Source organism: Delphinapterus leucas, chromosome 17 (assembly GCF_059928025.1).
Source record: "Delphinapterus leucas isolate spDelLeu-1000000601 "Yukka" chromosome 17, BTC_Dleu_Yukka2, whole genome shotgun sequence".
Lineage (NCBI taxonomy): Eukaryota > Metazoa > Chordata > Mammalia > Artiodactyla > Monodontidae > Delphinapterus > Delphinapterus leucas.
In genome coordinates this window covers 14,082,043-14,094,075 of record NC_143145.1, presented here as the reverse complement: position 1 = coordinate 14,094,075, position 12,033 = coordinate 14,082,043, and positions in this window count along the sequence as shown.

The window sequence follows — 12,033 nt, the reverse complement described above, 5'->3', positions numbered from 1 at the left end:
TGTACCCATGTCTGCCTCTCTTGCCAGACTCTCAAGGCTGTTAAGAGCCATCTCTCAGTATCTATTCCTTTTCCTGTGGCAACCTCTCTAATCTCAGGATGCAGCCCAGTGTCTGATGCTTCGATGTTCTTGGAGGAAATGAATGGGTATGGTAATTTGATTTGTTAAAGTGCCTTTTTACCACCAAGCTGGGGATATTGTAAAAAATCCAGAGAAAATATAGATTATGCCTCTCAGACCAATGACTTCGAATAGGGAGAGGGAACCTTGGGTGTGGGAGGTGTGCAAAATGACCATTGACTGTATAAGTGATCCTTATAGCAAGTGAGGTAGACACCTATGAACATTAATATGTTAACATCAGAAAGAGCAAGCTGAGGCTGTAAAAGTGCTAAGAAAAATTAAAAGATGAGTTTAGCTATGTTTAGTGTAGGAAAGGTAACAAAGAGCTTGGGTCAAGTGATGTGGTAAGAACACAGCAGAGGGAAACAGATGTAATATTAGTGCATGTTTTGCTTTCAGCCTTTTTTTGTGGCCAACCCCTGAGCTTTTCTATCTAACCCTCTTTTCTAGGAATTTTCTTTATCTTTGACCAAATGATTTACATGGGAGTTGTCATAAAAATATAACTTGACTTGGTCCTCTGGCCCGGAGGATTGGTCTAGAGATGGACAGCTTGCTCAAGCTTGGCCAGTGAATCCTTTTCTTGGAAATTTTGTAACTGGGGCAAAAGACATCTTGAGGGTTGTCAATTTCAGGTGACCAAATCCATAAGACAGAAAACGTGGGACAATTCAATGACATTTATTCTTAATATAAAAATCCAGGGCTTCCCTGGTGGCGCAGTGGTTGAGAGTCCACCTGCCGATGCAGGGGACACGAGTTCGTGCCCCTGTCCGGGAGGATCCTGCATGCCGCGGAGTGGCTGGGCCCGTGAGCCATGGCCGCTGAGCCTGCGTGTCCGGAGCCTGTGCTCCACAGCGGGAGGGGCCGCAGCAGTGGGAGGCCTGTGTATTGCAAAAAAAAAAAAAAAAAATCCAGTCTGTAGTGGTAGACACTAAAGGCACCACACAGAGAGGAACAGGGATAGAAACCAGTATGGGAGACCAGGCAAGTTCCAGTCTGTGGTTCCACTGTCTTCAGACCCTGTCATACTCTTGCTTTTCTTCATTAGGTTGATTAACTTCTTTATTTCCTTTGCATAAGGAAGTTGCAGCTGGTTCTCTGTTACCTACAATCAGAAGGGTTCTAGCAAATACATTTGTCCATCAAGAAAAATGGCTTCAACTGGACGTGTTAGAGACCCTCATGTGATTAAACCCCAGTAGATACGTGAAAGCCTAAGAAAGAACTGAGTGTGTACAAGCGTCTCAGTGTTTCATAGAACTCTTTCATTCTAGTTCTATGAAAAACTCCGTGGGTATTTTGATAGAGATTGTACTGAATCTGTAGACTGCTTTGGGTAATGGAAACACTTTAACAATATTAATTCTTCTAATCCATGAACGTGAAATATCGTTCCATTCATTTGTGTCTTCATTTTCTTTCATCAATGTCCTACAGTTTTCAGAGTACAGGTCTTTCACCTCCTTGGATAAATTTATTTCTAGGTATTTCATTCTTTTTATGCAATTGTAAATGGGGTTGTTTTCTCTTTCTGATAGTTCATTATTAGTGTACAGAAGTGCAACATATTTCTGTATATTAATTTTGTATCTTGCAACTTCATTGATTTTGTTTATTAATCCTTATAGTTTTTTGGTGAAGTCTTTAGGGTTTTCTATATACAGGATCATGCAGTCTACAAATAGTGACTGCTTTACTACTTCACTTCTAATTTGGAAGCTTTTTATTTCTTTTTCTTATCTGACTGCTGTGGTTAGGACTTCCAGTATTAGGTTGAATAAAAGTGGCAAGAGTAGGCATTCTTGTCTTGTTCCTTATCTTAGAGGAAATTCTTTTCAGCTTTTCTCCATAGAATATGATGTTAGCTGGGGGTTTGTCATAAATGGCCTTTATTATGTTGAGATATGTTCCCTCTATACCAACTTTTTTTGAGAGTTTTTATCATGGATGGATATTGAATTTTGTCAAAATCTTTTTCTGCTTATTTTATATTTTGTAACTGGATATTATAAAAGTACAGGTATAACTGTGATAGTTTCTTTACAAAATGGATTTGACTACATGTTAACATATAACATAGTTGTTGAGTAATAAATTTTTGAAACTCAAAAAATAAATGGAAGTGTAGAAGTAGGAAGTATCAGCCACATATCCAAAAAACTGGGCTGCAGCAGTTAAAGTAGGCAGCATGGTTGAATAAATGTGTTTTTCTTGTTTTAAGATAAAAGATACATGGCTTAAGATATTAGTAGGCAGAGGGGAAGGAAATTATTCTTCTTTTAGAATAGATTGACTTTTTCTCCTTGAGTATAAATTCACTCTAGTAAACTATTCACATTAACCAGTCACCTAGACATCAGTAACTCCTCATCTTACTTGCAATAGTTGTCATTACATAACTTTTCCTCTTCAAGTCTTTCAGGACTTTCCAGAACCTTCTGTGTGGAGTTCACAGTTGACAACATGTTGGTCCTTCTTGATCTGGTTCTTGCTTACTTTGGTGGCCTTATCTCCACCTGCCTTCCAGGATGCCATGATCCAGCTATATTGCACAACCTGCAGTTTCTGGAAGGCTCCACTCTCTTTTATATAAATTATCTACCTTTCAGTGCTGTTCTCTCTGCCTGAAATTTCCTTTCCCACCCACTTTCTCCTTGGATTAAGTTCTCCTCTTAGCTCAGGTGATGCCTCCTCTGGAAAACATTTTCCTGGTCCCAGTCATCTTGGTGTTTTCAGAGCAATCCATCCTTTCCTCTTTCCTAATAGAGCGATTTTCTGGTGAGTAGCTGTCTAGATTCTGAGCTTTTGATAGCAGGGACATTGTATTTTGCCACTGTTTCTTAGTTTGCCACCTAATAAGATGACAATAATTTTCTATCAAGCTGAATGACACAAGAGCAAAGAACACTTAGCTGTTTGTATCATGAATTATTTTAAAATTCTGCTGCCTATTTCTATTTTGTGGCTTTAAGAGACAAACTTTTTATTTTTGCTATTTTTATAGCTGATTCTAACTTCCTTTTCCTTACATCACCCTGTGGTCCATTTCAGGTCTGTATAGAGTTCTTGGAAGCAGTTATGGTAAGAATGGACGCACAGTACTTTTCTTCTTTCCATCCTAATTGCCATCTCAGGACCACATCCTCTCCCAGTATGTGCAGTATTTGAGCAGGTTAGTCAGTCTAGGAATAGCTGTTTCTAGTTTCAAGTGGTAATATTTAGGGCAGCTATAAACATCTCTGCAGAACTCATTTTTCCTTTAGAATTAATTTCTTGGGATAAATTTTCCAAATTGATATTCCTGGATCAGAGTGTAAACATTTTTATGACTCCTGTCACCACTTGTCAAATTGATTTCTGCAAAGATTGTGCCACTTTATAGGGCAACCACCAAACTTATTTCTCCTCATGGTGTTTCGCCATTTGAAGAAAAGAGGGAATGAATAGAGTTGTTTTTATTATTTTGGTACATATAAGGTAGATGTTTGGAATGATTTTAACATTTATTTCTTTATTAGTAAGGAAGAAGATTTTCTTGTGATTTGTATATTTTTCGAGTCAATTATGTACAAATATGGAGAGAAATCACTCGAATGCAGAAGGAAAAGAGTAAATACTAAGACTGAAAAGAAGCAGAGATAATTGATAGAAATCCGAAAAGGTTACTAGAGAAGAGGAAGTGAATTTATAATTGTAAAGATGGAGGGACACATTTTCTCCTAAGAGAGGCATAAAAGAAGACAAGACAGCTAAGGGAGCAGAGATACAATAATAGGAAATAATAACTAACATTACTTAAGCACATAATGTGTGAGTTACTGTGCTAATTGCTTTCTATGGGTTCTCTCTTTTAATTGTCAGAACCATCCATTTCACAGATGGGAAAACTGAGGCTCAGCAAGATTATGTGATCTGTTCATTGTCACATAGCAAGTCTGTGGACAGCGAGGTCTCAGACCTAATTCCCCAGTCTATACTGTTAACCACTGTCCTGCACCATATAGCTGAGTTCTGGGAGATACGTTTTTTGTGATCCTGATTCAGCAAAAGAGAAGCAGGGTTGATCTTCTGAGAGGTGCCGTGGTGAGGAGAGTGCTCCAGCAACACAAGATGATAGCAGCAATTGTGGGCTGCATTCTGGTATCAAACTGGCTGGCATATTTCTGTGACACTTTTCATTAATAGTCTGGGCTTTGGGAACAAGAGAGGAAAAAAGGCAGAGAAAGGGATGTTTTGGGTTTGTGTGTTGCTGGGTTGCAGCTGGAACTAGGGAAGGGGATTCTGTACTCTGGAATCAGGGGGGCAGCATTACAGCATTACAGTGATTGACAATGTTGGTCAGGCCAGACAGGGACTCACCCATGGCCATTAGCTGTCTGCATAGTTCTGTCACCCCTACAACTATGAATGCTATGACCGCTCTATTAGTCAAGATTCTCCAGAGAAACTGAACCAATAGGATACATATTAAAAGAGATTTATATGAGGAATAGGCTCATGCATTAATGGAGGCTGAGACACAGGAAAGCGCTTGGTATAACTTAGTCCAAGTCTGAAGGCCTGCTAATCAGGGGAGCTGATGTGTAAATCCCAGGCCAAGGGTGAAACAAGATGAGATGAGATGAACCAGCTCAAGCAGTGAGGCAGGAAGAAAGGGGTGGAAACGTCTTCCTCTCCCTTGCCAACTAAAAATTGTTTCTCGCCACCTGCCTCTATAAGGCTTAGGTCACCAGCTACTGCAGTCACTGGCCTTCCACACCCCCTGAAAGGAGCTCAGGGTGGAGATCAGGAACGAAGCACTCTGTGCTCTGGGAAAAACTGGTAGAACCGTCCTTCAGATACTTAGATATTTTCAGGAGATTTTATGAGCCCAGTTTCTTGTATCTCCTCAAATCTAGAAAAGCATTAAAATCATTAACAGTGACATCCACTCCTCATGGCTAGCAGCAACCTTCTCCCAGAATATGTGCATGACTGCATGTACCCCCTTCACTAAAATCATACATACACTGACGTCCCCCCTTCCCTCTTCGGAGCAGCTCCTCAGAGCTCTCTGAGAGTCTGTCTCCCAGGCTATAGTCCCCAAATAAAACTTAACTCACAACTCTCACTTTGTGCACTTTTTTTTTCAGTTGACGCGCTTTTGTTCTATTTCAGGCCCTCAAAGGGTCAGATGATGCCCACCCACGCTGGGGAGAGCCATCTGCTTTACTGAGACCACTGATTCAAGTGCTAGTATCTTCTGGAAACATCCTCACAGATGTGCCCAGAAATACTGTTTAATCTGGGCACTCCGTGTCAAGCTGACACATGAAATTAACCATTATAACTGCTCACTGCCACAAAACACTTATTGATCACCTATAAGGTGCCAGTCCCTGTGCTAGGGGCTTTGCATGGCTTATCTTATTTAGCCCCGCAGACAAGCCTTTGGGTCCTATGCAGCACACAGTCCTGTGCCTTTTCGCCCTCAGATTCATCCTTCCCTGTGCTGCTCTGCACCCCAGAGGACGGACCTTTGCAAACTGTGCTTCCCAGGCTCTTTGGCTTACTGGATGCTGGGTAGACCAAAGAGGGATGCCACCAGCAGTGGCTATGTCTCCTTCATGGCTCCGGCTCCCACCATCCCGCCCCTCCCACTGTGCTTGCAGACTCACAGGTAGCCCTCGTGGGTTCCAGCTCCTGCCTCTGAGACAGGTGCTGTTATTATCCTCATTTGATGTGTGAGAAGCAAGGTACAGAAAGGAGTAACTTCCCTAAGCTCTCCAGCTAGTAAGTGATGGTGCTGGAATGCAAACCAGGCAGTCTGACAAGGAAACTGAGGCTTGGAGAGTCAAGGAACCAGTCCAAAGTCACACTGCTAGTCGGTGTTGGAGCCAGAATTCAGATGCAGCCTGTCTGAAAACAGAGGGGCTGCAGACAATGAAGTGAAGGAGTGATTCAGAAGCAGAAAGCTTTTTTGTCCTGATTTTGCTGCCCTCTGAGCATGGAAGCCAGGCCAGCACTGCCCAGGGAAGGAAAAAGAGAATGAGGGGGAAGGGGGAGAGCTTTGACTCCCACTGACTTTTGTCTGAATGGCCAGATCCACACAGCAGGTATCAGAAGCTGGGCTTTTACACTCAGGCCCTGGTCCTTCCCCTGCTGGCCCTGATTAGCTCCGGGCATCAGCGCTTCTCTGAAGCCACTGCCCATCAGGGGCTGGTTCTCCTGCTCTTTGCCCAGGCTTTTGATCAGAGGGTGCCTACCACTAAAGACACAGCTAGGAAGCTCTTCTTTAGTGCTTTCCTGGGATGGCTTCAAAGGTTGGAAAGCAATTTGCAGCTTTTGTGTGGAAGGCCGTGGGGTGTGGGAGGGAGTGCTCCAGTTGGCAGGGGAGCTAATTAGGCCCAGTAACTGTTTGGTCATCTCCCAAGTCACTTGAAAGCCCTCTGAGAGGAGGGAGTGGGGAGGATGGAGACCACTTTGTGCTCAGCAGGCAGCTCGCTGCCTCTGTGCAAGTGGCAGGTTTGGGAAATGAGGTCTGGGGAGACCAGTACTTAAGAATCCTCAGAAGATTTACCAAATGGACTCACCAAGAGTGGTTGCCCTGTATTTACATCCTGCAGCAGATGGTAAGGCCAAAATCCTATCATGCTGTACATTTTTTCTGGGATGCCTTTCTATGCAGAGCTGCTAATTACAGGTCACATATGCTGTTGTATCCTTATTAATAAAAGATCTCCACTATTATCAATGAATTAATTGTTTCCATAGTGACTAATGCACTTTGCAAGAGTGAAATTGGAATATTCTAAAAGCAGATCCCCTAAGGAAATGCCAGAAACAACGACTACTGCCAGGTTTTTTGGGAGGAGAGGAGTGGAAAGATGTGTTATTAGACTACTTCTGGGGGAGAGAGGATGTACACACAGCTATAATAAATGGCTTCATTTTTAAGATTGAATAGAACCAATTCTAATTTTAAATTCAATACCTGCTAACCCTCTTGGTTTCAGTTTCCTCATGGTTAAGTAAGGATAATTGTGGGCTCTCATAAGATTGTGAATAATAAATAAATAACCCAGGCAAAGCACATAGCAAGTGTTCAGTGGACATTAGTTGTTATTATTATCACATAAACGTTTCTTAGTACTGGTTTTGGAGGTTGATAAGTAACCACCAGCCGCCAGCTGTCTAATCCTTCAGTCTCTCCAGAGAGAGGCACTCAGCTCATCCCTGTTTTATCAGCAGGTCATGCACTTATTTCTATTGCTATCTTAATTAGTGCCCATTTGGTTTTTAACCGAAATGCATACAGGTTTGCAAAAGAATTAGGCGAAATCTTACAACTTATTTACGCCAGGGGCCGTTAACTGTTCTCTAGCTCAGTGATTTGTTCCTTTCCTCCTGTCCTTTGTGTTTTGATCTGCTTTCTCTGTCTATCTGTCCTCTTTAATGTTCTTTGTAGCAACTTCAAGGGACCCCTCTGCAATGTCCCCAGGGTCCAGGTATTCTACTGGAAGGGCTTTGTCGTCCTGGCTGCAAATCCTCATAAGCAGGCATACTTCATTTCCCCCCAGGTAGCTTCTCTGTCCTGTGTTCCTCGGGTAGCAGCATTTACAACCTGAATTTGCACATGGTGAGCAGTGAGGCTTAGCTGCTGGGTGGCTTGGGCCTCCTCAGGTGTTATGTATTGGAGTCTTGAGCAAACGGGGTAAATGTCATTTCTTATGATGTACCAAGCCCTCTGTTCCCTATTTTATGGGAATTAGTACTTTTAATTAACACAACTTTCTGAAAGGTAGGCAGTAGTAGAATCAGGCACACTTAGATTTGAATTCTGGTTCTATTTACCAGATGTATGACCTTGCACAAATCACTTACAGGCTTCAGTTCCCTCATCTGTAAAACATCAGTTGTGGTAACTGCTTCAAAGTGCTGTTGGGAAGATAAGTGACCTGTCATACGTAAAGCGTTAAGTCAGATAAAATAAGTGTGAATTCTTCTTACCCCTTTAGACTTCTGTTTGACCCTCCAGAACTGCCCTACATTTTAACCTTTTCCCCTTTTCCCCCTAAATGCACTCTACATCTCCCTGTTTCACTCTGCGACAAATCTCACCTCTTTAGGGTTGCTGGAATCTGCAGTAGAGGCACTCCACATGTCTTCTGTGGTTATGCTTCTCAGCAGTTTTTTTTTTTCTAGACTGTCTGTGTCCTTTAGGAAAGCCCCTTTAATTTAGGTGAAAAAAGCACTGACATCCTGGCAGTGTTCCCAGGAAGACTCAGCCCAGGAAGTTTTATAATTTTAGCATTTAGGTCTATTATCCATTTTTAAGTTAATTTTTGCTTATGCATGAGATAAAGGTCTTAGGGTTTTTATTCTTTTATTTCTTATGGATATCCAGTTATTCCAAACACCATTTGTTGAAAGATTATCCTTTACCATTTAATTGTCTTGGAGACATTGTTAAAATCAATTGACCTTGAATGTAGGGTGAATTTCTGGACTCTATTCTGTTCCTTAGTCTCTAAGTCTATCCTTATATCAGTGTCACACTGTCTTGATTATTGTAGCTTTAGAGTAAAATTTGAAATTGTGTAGTGTGATAGGCTGAAAAATGGTCCTCCAAATGATATTTATGTCCTAATCCCTGGAACCTGTGAATGTTATCATACATGGCAAAAAAATGGGTCTTTGTATGTGATAAGGTCAAGGATCTTTTTTTTTTTTTTAACATCTTTATTGGAGTATAATGGCTTTACAATGGCTTGTTAGTTTCTGCTGTATAACAAAGTGAATCACTATACATATACATATATCCCCATATCTCCTCCCTCCCTCCCTCCCCCCACCCTGCTTATCCCACCCCTCTAGATGGACACAAAGGACCGAGTTGATCTCCCTGTGCTATGTGGCTGCTTCCCTCTACCTATCTATTTTACATTTGGTAGTGTATATATGTCCATGACACTCTCACACTTCATCCCAGCTTAGCCTTCCCAGTCCCCGTGTCCTCTAGTCCATTCTCTCTGACTGTCTTAATTGCTGTCTTGCCCCTAGGCTCATAAGAACCTTTTTTTTTTTTACATTCCATATATATGTGTTAGCATATGGTATTTGTTTTACTTTTCCTGACTTACTTCACTTTGTATGACAGACTCTAGGTCCATCCACCTCACTACAAATAACTCAATTTCATTTCTTTTTATAGCTGAGTAATATTCCATTGTATATATGTGCCACATCTTCTTTATCCATTCATCTGTTGATGGACACTTAGGTCGATTCCATGTCCTGGCTACTGTAAATAGAGCTGCAATGAACATTGTGGTACATGACTCTTTTATGGTTTTCTGAGGGTATATGCTCAGTAGTGGGATTGCTGGGTCATATGGTAGTTCTATTTTCAGTGTTTTAAGGAACCTCCATACAGTTCTCCATAGTGGCTGTATCAATTTACATTCCCACCAACAGTGCAAGAGGGTTCCCTTTTCTCCACAACCTCTCCAGCATTTATAGTTTGTAGATTTTTTGACGATGGCCATTCTGACTGGTATGAATTGATACCTCATTGTAGTTTTGATTTGCAGTTCTCTAATAATTAGTGATGTTGAGCATCCTTTCATGTGTTTGTTGGCAATCTGTATATCTTCTTTGGAGAAATGTCTATTTAAGTCATCTGCCCATTTTTGGACTGGGTTGTTTGTTTTTTTGATATCCAGCTGCATGAGCTGCTTGTATATTTGGGAGATTAATCCTTTGTTAGTTGCTTCATTTGCAAATATCTTCTCCCATTCTGAGGGTTGTCTTTTCATCTTGTATATGGTTTCATTTGCTGTGCAAAACCTGCTAAGTTTCATTAGGTCCCATTTATTTATTTTTGTTTTTGTTTCCCTTTCTCTAGGAGGTGGGTCAAAAAGGATCTTGCTGTGATTTATGTCACAGAGTGTTCTGCCTATGTTTTCCTCTAAGAGTTTGATGGTGTCTGGCCTTACATTTAGGTCTTTAATCCATTTTGAGTTTATTTTTGTGTGTGGTGTTAGGAAGTGTTCTAATTTCATTCTTTTACATGTAGCTGTCCTGTTTTCCCAGCACCACTTATTGAAGAGACTGTCTTTTCTCCATTGTATATTCTTCCCTCCTTTATCAAAGATAAGGTGACCATATGTGTGTGGGTTTATTTCTGGCCTTCTATCCTGTTTCAATGATCTATATTTGTTTTTGTGCCAGTACCACACTGTCCTGATTACTGTAGCTTAGTAGTATAGTCTGAAGTCAGGGAGCCTGATTCCTCCAGCTCCACCCTTCTTTCTCAAGACTGCTTTGGCTATTCGGGGTCTTTTTTGTTTCCATACAGATTGTGAAAGTTTTTGTTCTAGTTCTGTGAAAAATGCCATTGGTAGTTTGATAGGGATTGCATTGAATCTGTAGATTGCTTTGGGTAGCATAGTCACTTTCACATTGTTGATTCTTCCAGTCCAAGAACATGTTATATCTCTCCATCTGTTTATATCATCTTTAATTTCTTTCATCAGTGTCTTATAGTTTTCTGCATACAGGTCTTTTGTCTCCTTAGGTAGGTTTATTCCTAGGTATTTTATTCTTTTTGTTGCAATGGTAAATGGGAGTGTTTCCTTAATTTCTCTTTCAGAGTTTTCATTAGTGTATAGGAATGGAAGAGATTTCTGTGCATTAATTTTGTATCCTGTTACTTTACCAAATTTATTGATTAGCTCTAGTAGTTTTCTGGTAGAATCTTTAGGATTCTGTATGTATAGTATCATGTCATCTGCAAACAGTGACAGTTTTACTTCTTCTTTTCTGATTTGAATTCCATTATTTTCTTGTTCTTCTTTGATTGCTGTGGCTAAAACTTCCAAAAATATGTTGAATAATAATGGTGAGAGTGGGCAACCTTCTTTGTTCCTGATCTTAGTGGAAATGGTTTCAGTTTTTCACCACTGAGAACGATGTTGGCTGTGGGTTTGTCATATATGGCCTTTATTATGTTGAGGTAAGTTGCCTCTATGCCTACTTTCTGGAGGGTTTTTATCATAAATGGGTGTTGAATTTTATCAGAAGATTTTTCTGCATCTATTGGGATGATCATATGGTTTTTCTCCTTCAATTTGTTAACATGGTTTATCACATTGATTGATTTGCATATGTTGAAGAATCCTTGCATTCCTGGGATAAACCCCACTTGATCATGGCGTATGATCCTTTTAATGTGCTGTTGGATTCTGTTTGCTAGTATTTTGTTGAGGATTTTTGCATCTATGTTCATCAGTGATACTGGCCCGTAGTTTTCTTTTTTTGTGACATCTTTGTCTGGTTTTGGTATCAGGGCGATGGTGGAATGAGCTTGGGAGTGTTCCTCCCTCTGCTCTATTTTGGAAGAGTTTGGGAAGGATAGGTGTTAGCTCTTCTCTAAATGTTTGATAGAATTTGCCTGTGAAGCCATCTGGTCCTGGGCTTTTGTTTGTTGGAAGATTGTTAATCACAGTTTCAATTTCGGTGCTTGTGATTGGTCTGTTTATATTTTCTATTTTTTCCTGGTTCAGTCTTGGAAGGTTGTGCTTTCCTAAGAATTTGTCCATTTCTACCAGGTTGTCCATTTTATTGGCATATAGTTCCTTGTAGTAATCTCTCATGATCGTTTGTATTTCTGCAGGGTCAGTTGTTACTTCTCCTTTTTCATTTCTAATTCTACTGATTTGAGTCTTCTCCCTTTTTTTTCTTGATGTGTCTGGCTAAAGGTTTATCAATTTTTTTTTTTTTTTGGTGGTACACGGGCCTCTCACTGTTGTGGCCTCTCCCATTGCGGAGCACAGGCTCCGGACGTGCAGGCTCAGCGGCCATGGCTCATGGGCCCAGCCGCTCCACGGCATGTGGGATCTGCCCAGACCGGGGCACAAACCTGTG